The 23,978-nt window shown below is 39.6% G+C and overlaps 1 protein-coding gene and 1 long non-coding RNA gene across 6 annotated transcripts in view; both read left to right on the plus strand.

Moving 5' to 3' along the window:
- Nucleotides 1-23,978, plus strand: part of tox2 (TOX high mobility group box family member 2) — a 128,429-nt gene that overhangs the window by 24,607 nt on the left and 79,844 nt on the right. Inside the window, exon 1 of one of the 5 annotated variants that reach the window (XM_061043290.1) lies at nt 3,157-3,294. The exons of the other annotated variants lie outside the window; for them this stretch is intronic. The gene's annotated coding sequence lies outside the window, so the exon portion shown is untranslated. Of the gene's footprint in view, nt 1-3,156; nt 3,295-23,978 lie in introns of those variants that run through there. 5 annotated transcript variants of the gene reach the window in all.
- On the plus strand, nt 5,859-7,486 carry LOC132977331 (uncharacterized). Its single transcript, XR_009673810.1, has 2 exons — nt 5,859-6,774; nt 6,843-7,486. It is a non-coding gene; the product is annotated as an uncharacterized LOC132977331 (long non-coding RNA).

Here is a 23,978-nt window from a genome sequence, read left to right on the forward strand (position 1 = left end):
ACTCAAACACATTTATTTCTGAGATTAGGCTTTTTAACAATGAGCTTTTTTGTTCACTCCCTGAAAGGGTTAATAATTGTGGAACGTAGAGAATGTGTAAGCTGAAACTGGTTGGAGCTGATTGGCTACATTCAGACTGATGATTGATTGATGCATGCCAGGAATATGGATCACACTGACAGGATCTGTCAATAGGGCAATTCAGTGGATGCACTTGGCCTTTGACTTTAGGGAATGGATTTTTCCGGCAATCAACAAAATACAGTATGCAATGATCATAAATGTCTTGTGTGTTAGTGCTTTGTTTGCCTTTTTCAAATCAGACTATGATCCGAACGCATAAAGATACAGAGATTATGTGAGACAAAAAGACCTTTATGCCCCTCTTCATTTCATTGTAACTCCTTAATAAAACAACCTGCACATCCACATTTTCAGAACAATGCAAAGAACAGCACATGAGCAAAGCATCGATTTGTGTTTGTGCTGCGAGCCCCGCGGCTCTGTTGCTCTTCTCAACTCCATCCAACTCTCGTTGTCCTGCACTTGCACAATCACCGTGAGTCATCTTTACTTTTCGCCCAAGATTTCTCCTAATCTTTTTGAAGCCTCTCTGTATCTTTTTCCTCGCTGAGTGGGAGGCTTGTTTGTTCAGCGCACACTCAGCTGTGTATACCAGCGCTGAAGGCCACTTCTTCGCAAATGCCTGTTTTAGCGGCAGACTATTTGTCAAATGCATTATGACTTGTGCATACCCCCGGGCAGAATCACTCCGGTGAAATGAAGTTGGATAGATTACTGTAGCTGTTCCACTTTCTCCTCATCCCTCTTCCCTCTAACAGCACAGCGCCGAGAGAGAGAGAGAGAGAGAGAGAGAGAGAGAGAGAGAGAGAGAGTGAGAGGCTCTCATGTAATTATACTGTAGTTATACTGTAGCTTTATAAACCAATGGTTTGCAGATGTTATTCTTTACATAGTTGCAGCCTCTTCCCAGTTACTTTATGTTATTTATATATGCTGAAGCTGTTTTCACCGCAGTGCAAAGGAAACACTCTATTGATGCACTATTTGTGCTGTTCAAGTACGCACAGATGTGATATCTCAATCAAAGCAAACTGCATGTGCGCGCAGAGCATACCTAATTGCTAATGTAGCTTCAGGCTAGATGTATGAATCATGTTTAACAAGATAGCCATCATTTATGCATCGATTCAGGTTTTCCCACATGCTTCACTTTGTAAAAGCCTTGTTGTATGTCTTTATACGTGCACAAGCAGCTGACATTCGTCCAGCACAGCACGTACAGCCCCTTTTCAAGTGGTCCGCTCCATTTCCACTACTTTCCAAATCTCTGTATTAGTCACAGGAATAGTTCAAAGTATAGCCAGGCGAAAATATTTTTCATGTTGAATTCTCAGAATGTGTGTTTTTTTTTTTTTTTTTTACTTTAAAACATGACTGTAATAGAAACTGAAAAAAAAAGAAAATAGTCATTTCAGCGGTAGCTCATTCTGTAAAGAGAAGAGTTAATTACATGGAGGAAAGCATTCTTGGGTCGACAGCGTGGACTTGGGGTTTTTCATTGTGCCCATTCATAACATTCTGCTGACTGGTCAGTCCGAGTTGCAATATCCCAACAGTTCTCACTGGGAAAATGTTAACCCATGCATGGCTCTAATCACAGTGCAAAGCTGCTGAAACTGGGAATTGCGGTTTTATTGTTTAATACAGAACCCAAAGCAAATAAAAGAGAACGAAATTTAGTCATGGCTCAACATTGTATTTTGTGTTGGGAAAAAAAACCCTTACACTGTCTACTTTGTGAAGTTTTTTTTTCCTCAGTCTAACCGCTTCCTGGCACTATTCATGATCAAGTCTTTCTGTCTCCCCAGCTCTCCCCCTCTTCTCTCTCTCTGCCGAACTTCGTCTCTCATTTACCTTCCCAGCAGCAATGTCAAAAGGTTATGGAGGGAAGCCGGATCGCCTGGGGCTGATTGTGTCTTTGAGTTAATGATAAGTAGCTACAGTGTTATTCTCTGGAGCAGTTGGGCTTAGATTGTGTTCTGTGCACAGACCATTACAGTGAGAGAAATCTGCATTTGTGAAGACTGTTTAAAACACAAGAAAAGGAAAAACAATACTATGTTGAGTACATTTTTTTTCACAGGAATTAGGTGGAAAACTCTGGATAATTGAGTTGAACCGTCCTTGTGCAAGCAGTGGACTTTTGCTGTGTTGGAGAGGAAGTCGCCTTAAAATGTGGTCCTTAAGGATTCAGCACCATTTACTGTATTCTGATGAGCACATAGTGCCACAGAGTGTACCAACACACAAGCTATTTTATTTAGCAGTACTGTAGCTTTAAGCTAGCAGTAACCCCTCTTAAAACTGCAATATTTCCGTGCCAATTCAGTCAAATCAATATGTTGGCAGGTTACGAGTCATTGTTATAACAGTGTGGGTAAAATAAATATACTCAGAACTATTGTTTAATAAATGGATGGCTCAGGGTAATACATGAGCTAATTAAATTACACCCATTTCTCCCATGGGGGAATAGTACGAAAGGGGGGCAGTGGCAAATCATCATATATGGAATTAAAGTATATAGAGATATAAATACATTCCTAATAAACACATGGTGTCACATTACCTCCATGATAATTTAACGGCCTGCTCCAGTTCTGACAATAGCTCAATAAATATGCAAAACCTAAACTAGCTTAGCTAGCCTTAACTTTAAGTCTGCAGCAACGACTCTTCAAACGGTCATTTTTCACATCCTGTTCAGCAAAATCAATACACGGACAGACTGCAACTGACATTTGAACATTTTGGGCAACAATGATATATACTCAAAAGAATATGATTAATAAAGTAATGCATTAGGATGATAAATTAGTCCAAATAGATGACCTCCTCCTTTCCCATGTGGGAATCGTACAAAAAAGGAAGAAGGGAAATGTCTAAAGGAATGAATGTTAATTAACAAAGGAGGACAATTTAAGGACTACTGAACTACGGCTACAGCCCCCCCCCCCCCCCCCATTCAAATATACTATCACAAGGTAGATTTTGTATAATTATTACTACAAGACAGTAAGAGATAAAGGCTTTGTTACCCTTGTGTAGCAATACTGTTTACATGTATTTCCCTTCATTACAGCATTGAAGAAACGCAGCAACAAAAGAAAAATCTCTTCAACAGTGATACTGTAGCCTTCACTGTGCAGCTGGACCTGTAAGGGATTTCACAGGGTATTTGAGGACAGCTATCGACTGTTTAAAGAACAGGTGAGAGGCTACAGTACTGGCCATAACAGGGATTTACCAGCACGGACTCCAGTTTAACCTACAGGATAGCGAAGGTGACAACCAGACTCTGCAGCTCTCCCGTTGCTCTGCTCTGTACTTTATAATCTGGAGCAGACATGACTCAGAGCTACTAGAGGTGTTAAGAGGGTCATAAGTCATGTACAGCTGAAAATAGATAGTATAGTTTATCCTGCCTGGTTAGCTACTTAATCACCTCAGTCCATAGAAACTGGCTATTTATGTCGATGATATATAGTTATAACTGCATAGAATTTAGTCATGACAGTGCATTTTTTAAAACTCTTCACAGTATACTTTTGTGATCTACTTCTGCTATCCAAATCTGCCATCACATTGCCATCTATCACCAGTGAAGATGCTTTATTTTAAAAGCTTTAAGAATCAGAGTGACAGCAGATTTTCAGGCTCAGGCAATCTGTAATGTAATGCAAAAACACAGCCACTCCTCAAGATGTCACAGTAATTCAAATTTTGACGTTGATTAGGAATCAGAGCAGGCCTTTCCCCGGCCCACCTTGCGCCCCTCATTAAATCACATTAACCCTAATTATTGTCACCACCCCTAGAAGCCTAAATACTACAGTCAGGATTGACTCCTGGCTCCTCAGCTGGGTGTTGAGTGTGTATTTCATCCCCCCACGACTTGTCTAAAGGAGTCCAATGTGCCAAAGCGTTTTAAACTGTCTTCACCTCAGGAGGCCACACTGGCTCCTTGGTAGTAATAGCCTTGCAAGTCTGTCTAGCACTAGACACACACAGACACACCACCCAGTCTCCTTGTGCTGTTTTATATTCACTTCTTGATTGGTTGGGGGATGGGGGTTGGTTTGGAATAGCATTTGCGAGGTTAGCTGGTTCGTGCAGGGAGGGGGGAAGTAGATTTGGGGTGTGTATGTAGAGAAAGAGAGAGAGAAAGAGAGAGCGAAGGGGCTGCAGACGATGGAGGGGGAAATGCAGGGAGATTTTTAGGGGGTACTTTATATTTCAGCTCGCCATCCCGTCTGTAATGTCATTCAACGATGTGGAAACCAAAATGAGCCTTGCCACCAGATGTGTTCCAGTCCAGATAGCGACTTGAAAGACAGACGTTTATTGTTTTAGTGCATTTGGTGTGGTTCAAACCCAAACTGCATGAAATGTTGATTGATGGATTTCACTAATGAATGTGTGTGTGCGTAAAAAAAGAGAGAGAGCGAGAGTTAGACGGAGAGAGAAAAGCATCTGCTTCATGTGATTCATTTAACCATTTCTGTGCACTGTTCCGCCGTCTGTCTGCTGATGTGAAGGAGAAACTGTGCAGTGTTTCTCAAAGTGTTACAGTTGCATTTCAAAGCAGACACATTCTCTTTCTATCAGCTCGGAATAAAATAAAAAACATCCTTTCGGAAATGTTTCCTTTTGATATCTACACGATGTGGTCTTGATATTTCTGTAAAGTATATGGACCGAAATAATGTTGTAAAACAGGCTGCAGAAAACAGTCGGCTTGTTTTTCATTATAACCATAAGTCAATATTAACTCTCAGACTGCTGTGACCTTCTGTTGTGCAACTCTATATCTTCAGTTCACCAAGGCAACAACCAAACTTATTGTTGCTGGTGACATTTAGCATCATCCACATGCATGTGGTTTAGACTGCAGGTCAGGAAGTGCGCAGCTCAGACTTTGTTGCAACAGTTTCTGCATCCCTACTGCGAGCTGCAAGTCCTAATTATGAAATAGTAACATTTCCCTTGCTCCTATTGTTCTACAATTAAGGTATCAGCATGTCAACATGGAGGCGACGCAGACAACTGTTTGTTGCATAGAAATGCTGCAAATCTGATCTTCATTAGGATAATAGCTTCATCATTTAATTCATAAACAAATAGACCACAAAAGTGATTATTCTAGATGCTGGAGATTACAAGTGTGAGTTATTGGCCTTGGCCTGTGGAAAGCAGGCCGTGGTACATAAATTAGCGTAATCATCGTATGAGAAAAGCATATCAACGTTTCACATAAGCACAGCTCATCATCTCCCCCTTTCTCACAAGAAGATCTCACAGTTCAGCACACCATTTGTTTTTCATTTCACATCTACAGTAATGGTTTATGAAATGCCGCCTGTTTGGGGACTATAAGGGGTTTTGTTTTAGTAAGGGGTCGACATGAAGTAGTGTGATTCTGCTGTTTAGTCTATGAGCAGGAAATGAAACACTGAGGAGAGGAAGGCGAGAAGGGGGGGGGGGGGGGGGGGTTAGGGGTTAAGGAGATTTTGGGGCCTTTTGGCAGGTCAGTGGGGGGACTTTGGACAAATTGGACAGTGTTTTTATCAGTCCACTATATGTAAATGCACCAAAATCCACCAGCTACAATGATTAATCGACTGTTTTCATTAAAAAGGAATTTATTTGCCACTATTTAGATACTCTTTACGTGGTTTCAATACATTTTTCAGACAGAAATGTTGTTTCCAGTTTTTCAAATGAGCAAATGTGCAGATTTTCTTTTGTCGTGTAGGACTGTAAATACGAATCTTGGGTTTTAAACTTTGGGTTGGAGTAATTTGAAGATGGCCCTTCTGTCTCAGAAATCTTCACTCTTGACTCAAACATTGTTTTTTTTTTAAGGGTTGTGTATTACGCAGACTGACAGCTGATTCTGACGTTTTGGATAATATATAATATACTATTCAAGCATTTACAATTTTCTTGTCAGAAGTTCAACCAGCATTTGGTTAATTTCTTTGAATTTGAACCCCCAAGCCCACCTGGGAATGGTTGTTTTCATCAGAGAAGTACAGTGTAGTGTAACCAAGAGATTCCATAGGATGAACTAAAAAAAACATGCTCTCTGTGTAGCGGAAGAATGCAGCTGTCGGTTGCATTAAGAGAAGTTTGAAACCCGGCAAACATGAGCAGTTGTCTGAGCTTCCTGAGGCATGTCCTGTGCAAACACAACTGGAGATTGCTGGTGCAGGTCCACATTCACAGAGACCACAAGTACACAAGTGCACATCCACAGACATGCACCCTCACTCTCTCTCTCTCTCTCTCTCTCTCTCTCTCTCTCTCTCTCTCTCTCTTGCTCTCTTTCAGGTAGACACACACACACACACACAGACACACACACTTACAGCAAGCATGCCCATACTTGCGTACCATAAATAAACACAAGCACACACGTGTGAACACACAGACCACATAAATGCTGTTGTGTTTATGTGCGGCAACAGCCCGACCCACTTCTGTACTGATTACTGTACTTTAGCTGCTTTAATATTTACAGTTAATCCTGTGATCTGTGAGTGTGATAACAGTCACAGTTTATGGAAAATATAAGGCTGGGTCATGCATATTAGATAGATTTATTAGAAAGATAAGTATAGTGTCACACATTTTGCTGCTTACTTCTCTAATTTTCAGGTTGACTTTACCAGCCCTGCTCTTTTTTTTGTGATCAACTTTTTAATTTCCTTTTATAACAGACAGAGTTACAACAAACCAGCCCTGCTCTTTAACAGAAGCATAAATAACTTCAGTGCAGGGTGACATTGGTATGCCCTCAAAATCATTGACATTGAAAATGTGCCCTAACTTGAATTGAAAGGAAACTTTTGAAACTTGAATCTTTTGTGATGTGTTAAATGTTTTTTTGTCGAGATCATATAAGGATGACTTCTGGATTGCACAGAAAGTTAAAGTTAGCTGGTAAGGCCACAGAGGATCGTCCCTCTGCTGTGTGCAGTTTGTCTCTGTGTTGCTCTGTGCCAAGTGTGTGTGTGTGTGTGTGTGTGTGTGTGTGTGTGTGTGTGTGTGTGTGTGTGTGTGTGTGTGTGTGAGAGAAAGAGAGACTCCCCTTCCTATCACTACAAACCCACAGTCCCCCCAGGCCCCTCTCTGCCTCAGTCTAGTAAACCACCTCTGGCACTTTTGGGCTTTGTTCATAATATTTTTATTGTAGCTTTGGCTTGCTTTCCAGGAATTCCATTCGCTGCATGGTGATTCTCGTTTTTTTCTTTTGCTCCTTCGTCATTTTGAATGTTGTCGTATGAACAGTCCAAGTCAAATAAAACCAACACAACCTGTGCTTAACACATGTGTAAATGCATTTATTTTCTTTTGAATGCATCCGTTAGGTGTCACTATATTTCAGCTTGTATCCTTTTTTTTTTTTAAAACAATCTACAACAAATACAGAATAATGATTACAGGTAACTTAAAGTCTACATTTTATTTTAATTTGTATCCTCTAATGATTATAGATGTACAGTAGGTGCTGCAGGTTTGTAGGCCTCAGTATGCTGATCAGTATGTTGGTGCAGCTGAAGCCAAGTGTTTTCACTGTGCAAACACAGCATTGCTGGCACTCCTGGTTTCACTTAATCTTTGACACAAAGGCACTGGCATGTGGCTGAGCTCTCAGACACTTTCAGTGACAGAGAGAGAGAGAGAGAGAGAGAGACAGAGAGAGCGAGGGGAGAGTGAGGACGTGTACATAAATAGTGGGTTAATTGCTCAAATGATCTCACATTTTAAAACCTTTACATTTATTTTTTTTATGTTTTTAAATTCTACATAGGGAGGGGGATTACCTTTTTTGGGATCTCTGTGGTCCTTGAATGTCACACTGCTATTAGGATTTCCTGAAGCAAACACAGCATCGTGTGACTGATACGGCGCCTTGTACTGTGGTCACCTCAGGACCTTATTCTGGGTTGTAGTATACATACAAATCCACACTCCTGCCAGTTTGGATGGTTGATTTATACGCCTGCCAGCCCATAATTACCCACTGGGAAGATGGGAGGACCTCTGTGAGATTATAGTTTGTCTTTGCAGTTAAAGAAGTAAAATCCTGAGACACTTGAAATGATTTTGGCAGTAAGCTCTTTTTAAAGGATCTTTTGATGTTTTATCAAGCGCTGAAACATTAATTGGGAATGTATTCCTCATCTCTGTCATGATGGAAACAGGGAAGAGAACTGTCAGAAATATTTAGAGATGAGGAAAACATTTATTTTATTTCCAAATTGTCACCCTGGTCTTAATTACTGCAGCTCTGCTTGTTTGTAGTTAAATGTTACCTCTTGGAACCAGGGACTGTTTCTTTTTTTCACCGCAAAGTTTGATTCCTTTCAGATGCATTCAAATAATCTAATATTTCCACATTGCTTGAATTGCTTCTATGCTTTTTGGATACACCTTGAGGATGGAGTCTGACCTCTCATCAGACTTTGACAGGATTTTGCTGACAGGAGTCACGGGTAATCAGCGGCTTGTTGGCAGGAGAGAGGCGTTAGCTCTTCCTAGATATCCTCCACCTAATACTCTTTTAATTGACTTCAGAGAAAGTGTATGAAGATGTGCTGATGAAGTTACAAATTGGCCAAAGCAGCTCATTCTCAGAGCCAGCTCTCCTTGTTCCTTTTCGGTTTGGTTTGTTGTACTTTCTGCTGCTCGGCATAATGACGAGGGTGGAAGAGTGGAAGATTTCAATTACTCGGAGAAAGTCAAGGAGGTTGTTGAAGTTTTGAGAAATACAACACGGGCTGGTTTCTACGTGGAGATTGCGCCCATTTGGAATGTAATTAAATTGGTTTGGCTGCTTGCCAGTGGAAGAAAAAAAAAACATTCCTTTTTCTTCTCATCTGAAATGAAAATGTATAGAGTGTTTTGCTGAAAAATACCTGGAGGGAACAGTTGGCTGTTGAATATTTGTAATACAGCAAGCACTGTGCAGTTGAAATGAGTTTTGAGATGAGTTATCCGTTGTGGTTTCCCCTTTGACATTTCCGAGGTATGCAGCTTTTGAACCATGGATTTACTGTAATCTATTTTTTTCCTATTATTGATGTGTGGTTGAGTTATAAACTGTAAATTGGCTTCTCTGCCATTTCACTCACCGTGCCATATCAGAAACCACAAGGCCATGGTGCAGAAACACACTTTGTAATAATGTTTTTATATACAGTCACATGTAAAGCTCCAGTTGTTGATCCTAGTCTACATATGAGACTGTGAACACTGCTGTTTACCATATAGAGTGTGTGAATCTTTCACCGGCCACACTGCCTCTCTACAGGGTAACCAATCCCAACTAAGACATTAGCCAGACTTCACCAAACCCTTCTAATGTAAAAATAAAGACTAAATGAATTTTACACTATGAGACAAATGAGAACATGCAAATTAGGAGATGAATGTAGCTGTGGGTATGTCAAGATAAAAGATAATACAGTCTTAATCTGTTATAAGTAAAAAGGCATATAGTGACCTTATACAGTATGTTATGGTGTTAAACTCTGTGATAAAAGTTAAAGATATCATTACCTACCCAAGAGGGCTTATTAAATTAATATATTTTTTAAAATGAACCTACATGATGAAAAAAAGGTTCAAATGTTAGAAAGATGTTTGATGTACACATTTTACTTTACATGATTATTAATGAAAAATATAAACTCTTATAAATTATGTCTGTGATTTACAAAGAGACCTTCACAATAGACTGACATCGTTTGCTTTTCTCTCCACCCATGTGCAGGGCTGTATCTTGGTAGTTAAGTTATTGTAATATTATTAGATCAATCAGCAATTTCCCAAAAGTACAAAAAAAACGCAGTTCCTTGAGTGTCCACTTGGGTCTGGCTCCCAAAGCCAGTAAAGTCACATACACAACCCATGTTAAAATGTGTTAAGCATAATAACAGGCGTGACTTATATGCCTGCAAGTGAGCACTTTGGGGCTGTTTTCCAGGAGGCTTCTTGGCTTCTCTTTGCCCATTTCTTGGTTAACCAAAAGTTAGTTCAAGACAGCGCTTTCAATAAGGCACCGTAAAGCTTTAAAATGACCGTTCTGTAACCAATACGTGAGGTCACTGACACTATGTCCATGTTTTATACAGCCTATAAGTTAGATCAGAGTTGTACAGCTTTATAGTTGCGTGTGAGTGGAGCCCCTGCACAGTCAGAGGAAACCCCATGGATGAGCCTGAAGAAGCCACATGTGTGCATTGGAGTAGTTAGCTAAAAGCTACTTTGTGCTTCAAAGTAATGTGAGGGAAAGTGAGACTTATGTTTCAGGTAATTTTTTATTCTTTGTGCAAAAAGTATTCATTTACTCTTTACATTCAACAAGTTTGTTTTTAAATGGTCAATGTTTTTTTTTTAAGCGTAATTCACCCATCGATGAACAGATCACCCTTTCTCCCCTTTTTCAATGGAAGTAGGCACTGGGAAATTACAGCAAAGAAGACTGATGAATCTGCTGTGGTTACGTATTTTTTAAAAAGGATCAACATTCATAATGACTAATAGGTAACTAGGTATTGTGCGAAAACCTCTGTTATCACTTCCTTCCGGAAGATATTGACATTGGATGTTGTCTTTGCTCTCACAAAGTACAAAGTGATCTTCCGCTTTGCTCGCACAATCAACCACAATAAAGAAAACAAACAGATTCTCAGATTAGTTAGAGATTGGAAGAAAACTGTACTCTTCTACAGAACCGTTGTGGTTTAATTTAAAGCATTTTTGAAGCAGAATAACAGCAAATCCTGACATGTCACGCCATTGTGAAAACACCTTAACAATAGTATTATGAGAGAAATTGAGAGGGGAAGAGAAGAAAGAGGAAGCAGCAGATACATTCAGAGCCATACATTTTAGTAGCTAGCATGTTGGGTATTTGTTGTGTCGTATTATAAAAAAAGTCCAGCTGCCTCTGACTGATCCACTGTCGCCTGATCTGCAAATGGATCAAGCTGCCCAGCCGAGCCGTTCTTACAAAATCAGCCTGGCATGGCGTTATAATAGCTTTTCCTTGTACATGTCCTGTCAGATCAACTTAGCTTCTCCGGGTGCTATTTTAGCGTTAGTCACACAGTCGATAGAGAAAACTACAAGTCCTGCATGTGTCCCTGCGTGTCCCCTGGGAGCACATGGAAATATTCTTGTATGTCCAACGCCATGACACTTCTGGAGAGTGTACTTTGAATTCAGACCCAGAGAGAGAGAGAGAGAGAGAGAGAGAGGTGCTGAGATGATGAGCTAATTATTAGCAAGGTCTACCGCTACGATGCTTATGGCTGTTTGTGGGTGCTGTGGCATGGTCGGTGTGTGCTCCGGCTGCACGGTTGATTTTCCGTCAGAGGCTTAATCCAATATGCACATGACAAAGCCTGCTAAGTGAATCAAAAAGCGGTGTATCAGTGGAAACAAGGCTCCTCAGTCTCCTCAATGGAGCTGCAAAGATAGAGCGAACGGGCACAGAAGCATGCCAATACACCTCCAGGGCACTGATTTTGTGCCATAATGCTTTCATGGGCCTCTTCTGCCTATGTCGGATAGAAACTCACATCTCAATAAGGCGTAGGATTTTTTTTCTTTATGTTATCTACTGTAGGTTTGCTTTGCCAGAAACCGAGATGTAAGTAAATCTGTGTGTGAAAGCCCAAACTTAAGGAGACACTGTTAAACTTTTAGCTATAACAGCTCTAGAGCTGTGCACCGAACCGGAAAGAAACATCTGCAAAGAGGAAGAGGAGATGGAGGGATAGAGCTTTATCTTGTGAACAGACAAAGAGGCCTGATAAGCAATTCTGCAAACTTTGAAAGCAAAAAGAAAAGAAAGAATATAGCAGATAATATCACACGTTTGCACCAAGACAGTCCTGTTTCCCAGATGTGTCTGTGCTGACTGGAGAGAAGTTCTCACTTTCATTTTTGCTCGTGCACCTGCTCACATTTATTCTTATTTTCAACACAGCAGAAGAGTGAACATTGTCCAACATTAAACAAGTATTCCTATTTCTGTAAGATCACTTGGTAGTTTTAGGTCGGTTTGGTCTAAAGTTAGCCACTCAAGTTTTGAGGGTATGAAGTCTAATTTAGTCAAGGTTAGGTTTGGGTGGTGATGTTTTAAAGGACAACTACAGCGGAAATTATTATTTGATATATTTATTTTCTTATGATCATGAAAAAATGTTTTGCCACAACTTGTCCATACTCTAAATGTAATTTAAGCCCAGGGACAAGACAAAGCGTAGATCAAATGTTTAATTTCCCCTCATTGGTTCCTCTCCTGATCCGACAAATTCCCATCCTTCCTGATTCAGGTCGGGCCAATCCCAGCTGCTTATCTGATATGGGTTTGGTTCGTAATTGCAATTAAGATGGTGGCTGCTACAGTGGCAGTATTAATAAAGGGACATCCGATTATGTAAGGTATACTTTAAAAAAATATTTTTCTATTAAAGTAAATCATGAAATGCAAAATGTATGTTGCACATGCAAATTGAATGTTGGAACCTACTATGTAGCCTAGGAGCCTACGTTTTCATCATGTTATGCAACATCTAGAGGATTTTTGTCTGTGAATATTGATATCCCCTTTGGAAATTGAAAACGAACTAAAAGGTTGCACACTGGTTCAGTTCTGCAAATTGTGATGAGGATTTTTCTCATTTACCAATTAATCAAAATCGTAATCAGTTTTGCAGCCAGACAAGAAATTAACTGACATCGCAAACCATCCAAGTACTTGACTTGACTTTTTAAGCTGCTTGAACAACTTATCAGTACTTACAAGTTTTCAAGAGACTGTCATTATGGATATTCTGTTTAAGTATTGTGGTTTGGACTGAAAAGTGCTGGAAAAAATATTCAAAATGTAGATATGGAGAGGTTATCCATGAACGTATGCTTGACCTAATAGAAACACTTAGCTTTTCATCCATTTCAAAAACATTTCTGCATTTCTCTTCACTGTGAGGAGACTCCTTCTCCTGTGGGGTCAGAAGTCGGTAATCAGCTTTGATTTGTGGTAGCTTTTGTAGCTTTTTCGAGTAGTGTCTGCATTCAGAGGAGGATTCCTGTTTCTTGACATCCGTTTACAATGAAATTACATTTTCCGCAGTCGTTCAGGCTTGTTTAGTGTATTTGGCAACTACTATCTTCCTGAGCAACAAAGCAGCACGAGGGCTAAGCAGGTCTCATGTACGACACCAAGGTGACGAATGAGCTAATTGGGGATTAACAGTTAATAACTGAACGAGGTGTGACAAGTGCTGAGCCCCTCTCTGTGCCAAAGACTTCAGCGCCGTTTCTTTCTTCCTGGTTGTGCTCACCCCCTTCTCTCTCACCTGCCATGCTTTTGTTTTCCTCTCTCTTGATCCACTTCCTCTCTGTCTTACTCTGCTGGATTTCTTTCCTCCTATTTCTGTTACCCTCTTTTCTCCCTCTCTCTGTTTCTCTTTCTCTCTCTCTGGCGGATTCTCATCAGACTGTATTAGTTGCAGGCGCAGAGCTAAGTGGCTGTGACAACATTCTCAGATGCTCCAGCTGCCACAGATTTATTGAGTTATTAAAGTAATGTACTGTGATTAAAAATGCTAATTTTCCCTAAATTGTATGCCAGCTTACAACGTTTTTTTCTCTCCCAGAAGCTGATTTAATTACATGGAAAATGAAACAAGGGCTGATGATTCAATCTTTGCAGCCAATTGCCTCTGCATAGAAAAATGAATTACCTCATGATACAGAAATATTGTTTGGGCTACAAAAAGTCAAATGACAGTGGGGGTTCTTTCAGAGCTTTTGCTGTTGTCTTGTACCAGCTGTGTAGTGCACAAATGCGCATATTTGTGCCATACATATATTAGGTTAGCTTGTGTTTTGTTTATGTGTCAATTTCACCTCAGGCCATTATCTGAAAAGGAGGCTTTGAATTGAGTGTAAAACACTTTAAAAACCTTATCTTGCTGCTAAACTAAGCATTCAATGAATGTTGGGTTGTTTTTGGTTTTACATTTAAAGCATGCATTTTTAAATAAAGAGAAAAAGAAAGTTCTCCTTCCCGATATTATTATGAATTGTGTCCTCGTCTATTCGGAATAATTTCCTTTCCCCTAGGGGATTTGTTCAGTGTGCTTTCCTTGGCTCATTTTGGCCGCTCATTATGCATTCATGTATTCGTTTATATAATGCACAACACTGCAGCTTCATTGGACAAATCTCAGTAGTTCAGGACAACATTGTATGTCATCCATGAACGGAAACATTTCTTTTGAATCCAGTATTTTGTTATTTCTTTACCTCAAGCAGTCAGTTTCCCCCTGCAACAATTATTTTTTGCAGAATATGCAAAAACAGTTTTGAACATCACAGGGATGAATCAGCTTCTGAAAAAAAGAAGTTCTCATTTGAATAATAAGATAGAACTTATTTTCCCTTGATCACTTGATCTTTACAGAGAATTTTTGCAGAGCAGCAGATAGCAATGTGCTGCTACAAGAAGACCACAGCCGCTTTAAGTATTGCTTGGATCCACTCCAGGTTTCTCAGTGCTCTAAAACAGATTCTGCCAGAATCAGCATCAATTTACAGCCCTCACCTTTTCAATAGATCCTATAGCAGATCGTGTGAAATATCCGTGTCCGTGTAGGATTTCTTTTTTCTCTCTGGAAAAGATTGCCTTGTACGTGTGTTACAGCGGAGTGAGAGGATCCGGCCATCCAGATGTCCTAGACATAACAGAGGCTTGTCAGCTCAGAGGCCGGGCTCTAAATGGGTCACTCTCCTTGATATCACACAGCTCTTCAACAATGACCCAACTGTTCTCCTGATATTACAGCACACCAGGTGGCTCTCTATGGAAGTCACGGCCAGACAAATATGGAGTGTTTGTTAGTAGGTAGAAAAACACATGAACATGCAGTTGTTTGTTTAAGCTGTGGAAAGGGGGTTTTAATACACACTATCGCTGAATTCAGCCAACACCGACCTTTACATTTATTTATTTTTTTTAAGTATTTTTTTTTTCATAGTACATTTTCTCGTCTCTCCTGATAAAGCCATTGATATTTCATTGTTTCCGTTTATCTCTCTCTACACTTTTGTGCATGCTTATTTTATCTTACACATTCATGCACACGCTGTAAAGCCTTTCCATGACACTTATTTTACATATTAAATTCAATACCTTTTGTTATTTTCGTTGCTTATATCATTGAGTGAAGTGTCTCAACAGTAGGAGGAGCACTGTTTTCTTGCTTTCTTTACTTCTTTCATTTCTTGAACAAGAAACATATTCCTCATTTGTTAATCTTTTCGGCTAACATCCTGCTTTTAATTCTAATTTTGGTATGAGGCAAATGGCTTTTTTTGTTGATCTGCTCTTCCCCTCCTCTAGTGCACTATACAGTACCCATGCCTGTATGTAACATATACAAAGAGCTCTGCAAAGAGGAGTAGGCGGGGTAGTAACACAAAAAAAGAAAGAGGGAGGGGGAAGGAGAGAGAGGGGGGGGGGGGGGGGGGGTGGGTGGGTGCATGGCAGTTCAGTGATTTCTGATTTATGGTTTGATTACAGTCTTTCCATCCTGCTGAAGACCGGCTGTATTTGCCTGTATCACGTGAACTTTTTCTCACATGGCAAGCTTCAACTCATTCTGCTCCTCATCAAATGAAACACACATTTACACACACGCACACACGTGTGCACACACATTACATTCAGGCATACACACATGGACAAATACAAACTGATTGAGAGATAAAAAAAGAAAGGAAAAGGAGAATGGCTCTTTTAGGGAGCTGAGCAGTCTCCCCCTCTAGCAACTTGGCAACCACTCAATACCATTTACCTCCAACTGTGAAATAATATTGATATTCATAAATGTACCCAGTAAGAGGGACAAAAAATAAGCCTTACAATGGAGAGTGTGATTCGAGCGCAGGTGTCGAACGTCTTTGGTTCGTGATATCCCTCTCATCTGAATGAATATCAGCTCATTTATTAGTGCAAAAAAATGAATACGAGGCCAAACTCTCTGTCAATACCGAAAAGTAGCCTTGAAAATTTAGACAATAGACCGTTTTCTTCACCTGAGGCTGGCTGGATATTTTCTGCATTCCAGTAATAGTCTTGGAGTGATCAGACCTTGGTAAGGAAGAAACACAGTAGCAGAGTGTACTCCCTTTATGTGCCATTAGTGTTTTTAACCATGATTGATCCGGCTGCATTTAAAGCATGTTGGTGTATGAATAGGATGAAAGCTGCACTGTAAGAGCCAGTCACTGATATCATGTCTCCCCAGACATTCATTAAACTGCCATTCATTTTCCTCCCCAGGCCTCTTACTTTGAATTTCTCTAACTGCACATTCTGTACCAAAGACTCCAGAGCCGCGTGAGTGAAGTAGTACATTCAGGTTCACCTTGTCGCTCAAGCAGGTTATGAAATGCTTCAGTAAAGTGGGGACCACGGAGGAAATCTAGGGTTCTGATTTATAGCTGTGGAAGGATGTTTCCAGCTATCAAAATACATGTCAGCAATGAAAGATTGAGAGCTTATCAAGTCTGGAATCAAGTCTATTTCAAGAGTGGCTTCACAAAAGAAGAAGAATTTTCACTCGTACCACCTGGTTTCTTGCCGAAACCAGGAGTCTCTTTGGCATCATTTGGCTTGTTAACTAATTTGGTCAATATTGAAATTACCAACAGAGAAAATAATAGTGTGTAGACATTGCCGTCTTCAAAAGGGTTCATTTTTTTGCATTCTATTTTTTCCCCAATTTTTATTGTTTGGTGCAATATGTGTTGGTTGGAACTAAATATAGTTTTTTATACAACTTACTGTACAGCTTAACAGATAATTAATCATATCAAGGGCCAAGGTTGCTTAGTGTAATCTTATGAGCACTCTTTGTTACATTGTGACTTTCTTGATGATTACAAAAGATATTATGAAACCGATGAAGTGCAAACAGCTCTTATAGTTTTGCAGCAGAGAGCAATTTGCCTTGCTATATTTCCACTTACATTAGTTGTTTTTGTTATATATTTTTTATATACTGTATATATGTTTTAAATTAAGGTATTATACATAGAAAATGTTTTGCACTGAATAAATTATTTTTTACTTAAATACATGAAATCCATAAATCAATAAACACAGAGACATTTTTTTTAAGGACTTTTTTCACCTTTTTATTTTGCTTCTGTAGCTATAGTTACCTTAAAGGAACACAATCCTCATTTTCCACTGACTGTGCCAAAGCTAAAATGAAAACAAAAGTTAGGTTAATGGGAATTTATTCTACCTTGGCCACAGTAACCTTAGTTGCTAGCCGCCGTTAGTTAGAACAAACAAATTAAAAAACAAACAAACAAACAAACAAACTAAGTTTGACCTTCTTTGACAATTGTTTGAGTTATCTTTTCACTGAAAGCTATTCTGAAATGTTTAAATAGTGGGAAATTACATTCTCCTTTTTAAACCAAAGACAAAAAATGAGTCACTGCTATGCTATGCTATACGTGTACATTTTATTCAGTCTGAAAAACTAACAGCTAATGCGTTTGTGGATGAGCCACATTACTCTACAGTCATTCAGTCTGGCAGCACAGCACCTGATTGTTTCTGGCAGCACTCAGAAAGATCTCAAATTAACACCTAGCGAAAGCTTACATTAAAATCCTGTGAAAACTTAAAGAAAGGCCAACCAGAATGACAGGTGAGCTTGCAGCGACTCCGGCATCAGCAGGTACATTTGAATATGAACGGCCTCGACTGAAAGGTTATGACCCATAAAGAGGGGGAATGATTTGAGCAGAGCGTGCAGCGGAGAGAAATGTCAGAGTGAGAATGGCAGGAAATATGTTAGTGACAAGGAAAAAGCTGCCCCTGGTATTCTAGAGCCCCGATGAGTAAAAATAGGGCATTGGGCAAGAAGGCAGGAAACCAGCAGAGCGAGGCCTCTAGTAGGAATTTCTTCTGGGGAGGAGAGATAAGGGACTTAACTCCCTCCTGTCTGGGACGGACGACTTTAACATGCGACATGTGATCACTGATCGCTTATGTAGAGATGGACAGAGGAAGAGATTGAGGAACTGAATAAATGATTTGAGCACTGACTGATGTGCGTGTGTGTGTGTGTGCGTGCATTTCAGCGTGTCGTTTTGTGCGTGTGTGACATCTGTGTGCTTCCTGATGACTTGTCAGTTATCGAGCAGTGACAGGACTTTTTAATTAGGTCAAGACTTGTGATGGAAACCAATGATAACTCACCTATAAGGACTTAAACACATTCTCACACATACACACACATGCATGTTTTCCTTACCAAATTGGACTATAATGCTGCACTGACCAAACGTGGACCTCTTTTTCTAGTCATGTTGAAATACAAAACTAGAATAGAAATCCACGTTTAAGGTATTTGACCACAATATTCTTTCAAATAAGTTTTTGATTTGATTTTTACAAGTTCCCCAAACAGGGACTTGCGCTTGATGCTTGTCTACCTATCGTAAAGGGGACAAAAACACAGAAGAGAACTAATCTGAGCCTATAGTCCTCTAAGTTATACACACACATACACACACACACACACACACACACACACACACACACACACACACACACACACACACACACACACACTCACACACACACACACACACACACACACACACACTCACACACACACACACACGTTGAGGTAATGGCTGAGGAGTGGAAAGTACCCTGTGTGAGAGTCTGAGGTTACTCAGGTTAAAGAGTGGAAGTTGGACAATAAACAGTGGCCTTATCAGAGTCCGGGCAGAGCTTCCAACCTGATAGCCCAACATATCACTCCGACTATTAGAAACAAATATGACCTCTAGACCACTTTCCTCTGCCAGTTCACTCCCATTAATAAGCCGTTTGGATGTAAAAGAACCTTGGTGACAAGTTTGTGGTCTTCCTCGCTGTCATTTTGCCTTTTCATGCCAATCAGGCTCTATTATCAAATTTGTCTGTACTTACGTGACATCACCCAGACTAGATTTATCAGGATTTTTAACAAATCAAATTTTCAGGCCTGGTGGAATGTGAGATCAATACCCCAGCAGAGAAGAGACAACGAGATGAGATGATTATCAAATTGTTGATTACAGGAATTCGCGCACACTGTGGCAGTTCTCACACTCATGGGGCGTTCACTGACACACATTTGACAGCCTGACAACTTCTTATAAACTGCGGGTGGTTCAGGAGTTCCCGATGTTGATCTTGCGCAGGGACAGAGTCAAAATGTGCCAAACATCTACTCAGGAGGTTAAAAATAGCACAACAGCATCACATTTACTCCATCAATTGAGGCCACTGACATTGACTTTTTGTTTTTAAGTGTTTTATTTCCTGTTCTGAAAGTTAAAAAAACAACATAACCCTGCGTCCTGATGATCAGTTCTTTCCTAAATGCAGAGTGTCCACTGTTTTTCCATCAGTAGGAAAATTAAAAGCAACGTAAATATTATGAGCTGTTGATGCCAAATGGTGAATGTTTTCTTGACCAACTTGCTGCTGCCAGCTGTTAAAGAGGCTGTTGATGGACTTTTTGTTTAGCCGATGATAGAGTCCTTTGGATTCTGAAAATAAGCTTCTGTGAAATAACAGACTTAGAGGAAAACCTTGTCTTATTCTTCACCTACTGGGACTTCTCAGTTTTTATTGTAATTAATTGTCTGCGACTTCATAACAATATTCGTGAACTCCAGAGAGAACGCAGCAGAAGAACAGGTAAAACATAAAAACATTAGGGTACAGATTAGCATATAATGTATATTAGGAATGATGGATGCAATTATAGCAGTAATCCTTTCTCCTAAATCATCAGAAATAGCTGCTTGGTCAGAGTCCCAACATGTCAAAACTTGATGCTTTAGGTATTCCTCTAGTTTTAGTTCTAGGCACTGTCATCTAGTTTGATGTTTTTATTATGTAATAACATGAAAGATAAAATGGAGAGCACCAAAGTCCTACATTTTTGGTTGACAAAAATGTTAACCATGTGCTAGTGACTATTGTGATTAGAACTCATCCCATGTTAATTGCTTGCCTTAATGCTTTTATAAATCAATTTGTTAAATATTTGAAATCATTCCAAAACTCAGGTATCCGTATCTCCATGTATGCATAACCTAAGGTGGCCATTTTGCTTGAAGGAAAAAGGAAGGAGCCAGCCAACAGGCATGAAGGGAGCTACAGTACAACATATTTGGAGATATTTCATGCTTGCTACGCCCACGAGTTCAACAGTTACTTGCCATATCTAGAAAGCCAAGGACTCCAAAATGTTAGACAACCAACTTCACACATATTCAGCCTATGCATTGACAATGGTGTGGGATCAACTTTGCTTCAACAGAAAGCCAACAAGGTATCAGTATTGGGACTGGAAAAAAGGAAATTCAGAATGTCTGCAGTCAGAATAATAGCTCTAAATGAAATATGCTGTCTGATAATTAGAGCTGAAAGACAGAAGTGCTTGCATTGAAAAGAGGAACGGTGTTACATAAACGTCCTTATGTGTCCTTGTTGTGTCCAGTCCCTGTCATATTGGGGACACAGCCTTCCCTCTAGCTATGTTGCTGTATGAGACAATAACCTAAATACCTGTCGGATTTCTCTCTTTCTTTCAAGCCGTGTTTCTTCACCTCACTCTATCTGTGTGATCCCATTTCATCCGTGTTCCTATTCTCTCTTTCTCTCATCCCTCCCTCCCTTACCTTCACTCCCTCATGGTCACTCTCTTAAGTGATTGCTACATTTCATCTCACGGTAAATCGCCCGTCAGCCCGGTGAGCTATCATTATGCAAATGATGGGCAATTCAATTTCAGTTGGTCGGAGGGGGAATTTCTAATTAGGGTGAGGCACAGCACTCAAGATGGAGAGAAAGATGTAAAGGCAGAGAGAGTGAGAGGAAGGCAGAGAGGTGCAGAGGTAAAGAGAGAAAGAAAGAGAGAAGTATCCATCCACAAAATCAACACCTGCATCACAATTATACTCGTCAGTTGGCTGCGACTTTCCTGCCTTCTGTTCTTCCTTTTGTTTTTTCTCTCTCTTCCTATAAAGTTAATTTTAATGAAGCGCTGGCTTCTGAGCTTTCTAGTTAGGGATTCTTATCAAATGTTTATCATGCTCAGGGCCAGCTATATGTTTTTTCTTATTTATTTGGAAACCTCTGAAAAACACTGCAAACCCAACTTTTAGAAAGATAGAAACAGAAAACCGACTAATCACAATGATACTAAACTCATCTTGATACTGAGGTGAGAAAAGTTCTCAAATTATCAAAATGACAGTTTCACCCAGAGGGGAAATTAAGGGTTTTTTCTTTAAACTATACATATCTGACTCATGTGCTATTTATGTCATTACCACTGTCTCATAACATCTAGTTGGTCACATGTGGGATTATATGACTATGGGGAGGGGGGGTCACTTTGAATCTAAATGTGAATCATATCATATTGTTTGCTGCAATAATTTCCTCTTGATGGTCAGAGCTGTTTTTAAATCTTTGTTTGAAAATGAAAATTAAAGTTCTGAAGATATAGTCTTAGTTCGGGTCAAAGTGTGAAGTGACAATTGACATGACAAAGCATATAAACTAGAGTTTCTACTGATTATTTATGACTAGAGATTAAGGTCTTGATCATGATATTTTTGTTGGATCAACACTGAAGAAAACAAATATATTGGATTCACGGTTCAGTAAAACAGAGAAAAAACAATTATTTTATCAAAAGTGTTTCTGTTGATCTTTCAACTATAGTCTTTTCAGCTCAGATTTGAGATTTTCCCTCTCAAATCTTATTCATTTTTTCTAATCTGAAGCTGAGACATTGCTCTTTTGTTTTAAGGTCACATTATTGATTCAAAGGTGTGTTTCTATCCAAGGCCTACCACCCGTCTTGCCTTGAAATATTTCTCACTGATTTTGAAATTTGGATGTTTTGCTTTCCAATTTTCAAGTCAAGACGAGTTTTTATGGGAGTCAGTTCTTGATTATTCTGCTTCCGTCTCTCTCACTGACTGTTAAGTGTACAAAACATCTGGCATTGATTTCTAAAGTTTTAATGGGAAAAAATTTGGAAAATGAAGAATACCGCTATCAGAAAACATGCAGGCAACATTTTAAAATTGTTTCATTCAGACACATCTTTTACCTTTTCTCTCCAGGATGAGTGAAAAAGGAGATGGTAGATTAATGCAAACTGCTCATGTAGCCAACAATTGTTTGTGCATGCATGCTTGCATTGGTATACAACATCAATACCTGATCAAAATATGTTAAAGAATATAGATTATTTAATGTAATCTATACTAGATAAGATATTTAAACACATCGTTAACAGATTGACAGTCTCTATGGAAACATTTCATTATAGCATATTTTAAACTTAATGCATTAAAAAGCTCATCTAAAGGGATTTAACATGATGAACCATATTCATTCATTTTCAGCATCTGCAGGTTTGTGATTTAGATTTGAACATATTTTTTATAATTTTGTGGTGCTGTCAAACCAAGCCAGTGTGCAGCATTTTTGTTCTCTCTCTATAATGAAGCACTGCGCTCATCTTGTTTTTTTTTGTTTTTTTTTTTCCCCTGCAGTCCAGAGGGACAACATGTTTCCTGCAGGGAAAAGAAAAGAACGGGATGGGTTTATATCTAGACTAAGTGAATGTGCTAAGTTTACCTGCAATTGAATATGTCTGCATACTCAGGTTGTTCTTGTTTACTCCTGTTTGCATTTAGTTTATGGTCATTTGGGATTTTATTTACGTGAAGGACCATTTTGCTGTAGTCCCAGGACTCTACCTATCCACTCTGCCTTTGTGTGTTGTTCATGTGTGTGTGTGTGTGTGTGGGAGTCATACTGTGGTGGGCATTTTGGACTGTATCACATGCACACACATATCTGAACATGTGTTGTAATGTGCTGGGTTTCAACCATACATTCACACACACACGAACGCACACGCACACACACACACACACACACACACACACACACACACACACACACACACACACACACACACACACACACACACACATACACGCACACAACAGAGGATTCGGCTGAGATCAGCAGCTCACCCTAGGCTGTCAAATATTCTGTCAGCACAGCCCAAGAATCACAATTGGACTCTTTGGGAGGCATTAATTCAAAGCACCGTAACAATGCTCTCTGAAACCAAATCAACTGCCTGTAGTCAGCATATCAACTCTCTACTCACTCTCCCTCTCTATCGCTCTATCTTTATCCATTGCTCTCACTCTCACTCTCTCTCTCTTCCTCTCTCGCTCTCATCTTGCCTGCTCTATCACTCTCACTCGCTCTACTCTGTCTTTTGCCTTATCCTCACAGCCCCCCTCCTCTCTCTCCTCTGATGTGTGATTGAACTTCTAAATATGTCATATAAGCTGACTTACTGTACAAGACTGCCTTACATTGACAGTAACTTCCTCTGCAGTTAGTAAAAGTAGCAATTTCATTTCAAGTACGGTAACTTAACTTAAAATGACTAAGCATTCAAAATGCACAGTTTTACAAGGTGAAGGGACATTTAGAATTTTTTTATGCTTTTGATTTATTGCAGCACCTTTACAGCAGGGTCCGAAGTTACTTCTTCTTTTCGATTTGCCTTTTATTTTAACATATGCCTATTTAGTTGATGTTCTCAGGAGTACTGAAAATAATCCAAATGTGAGATATCACTGTGTTATTACAACAATTCAGGAACCTTTGACATTTGACTGATCATGTTATTAACTTTCAGACAAATCAATCAATCTTAGAGGATGCAGTCATAGTT

The sequence above is a fragment of the Labrus mixtus genome, chromosome 7 (genome assembly GCF_963584025.1).
Source record: "Labrus mixtus chromosome 7, fLabMix1.1, whole genome shotgun sequence".
NCBI lineage: Eukaryota > Metazoa > Chordata > Actinopteri > Labriformes > Labridae > Labrus > Labrus mixtus.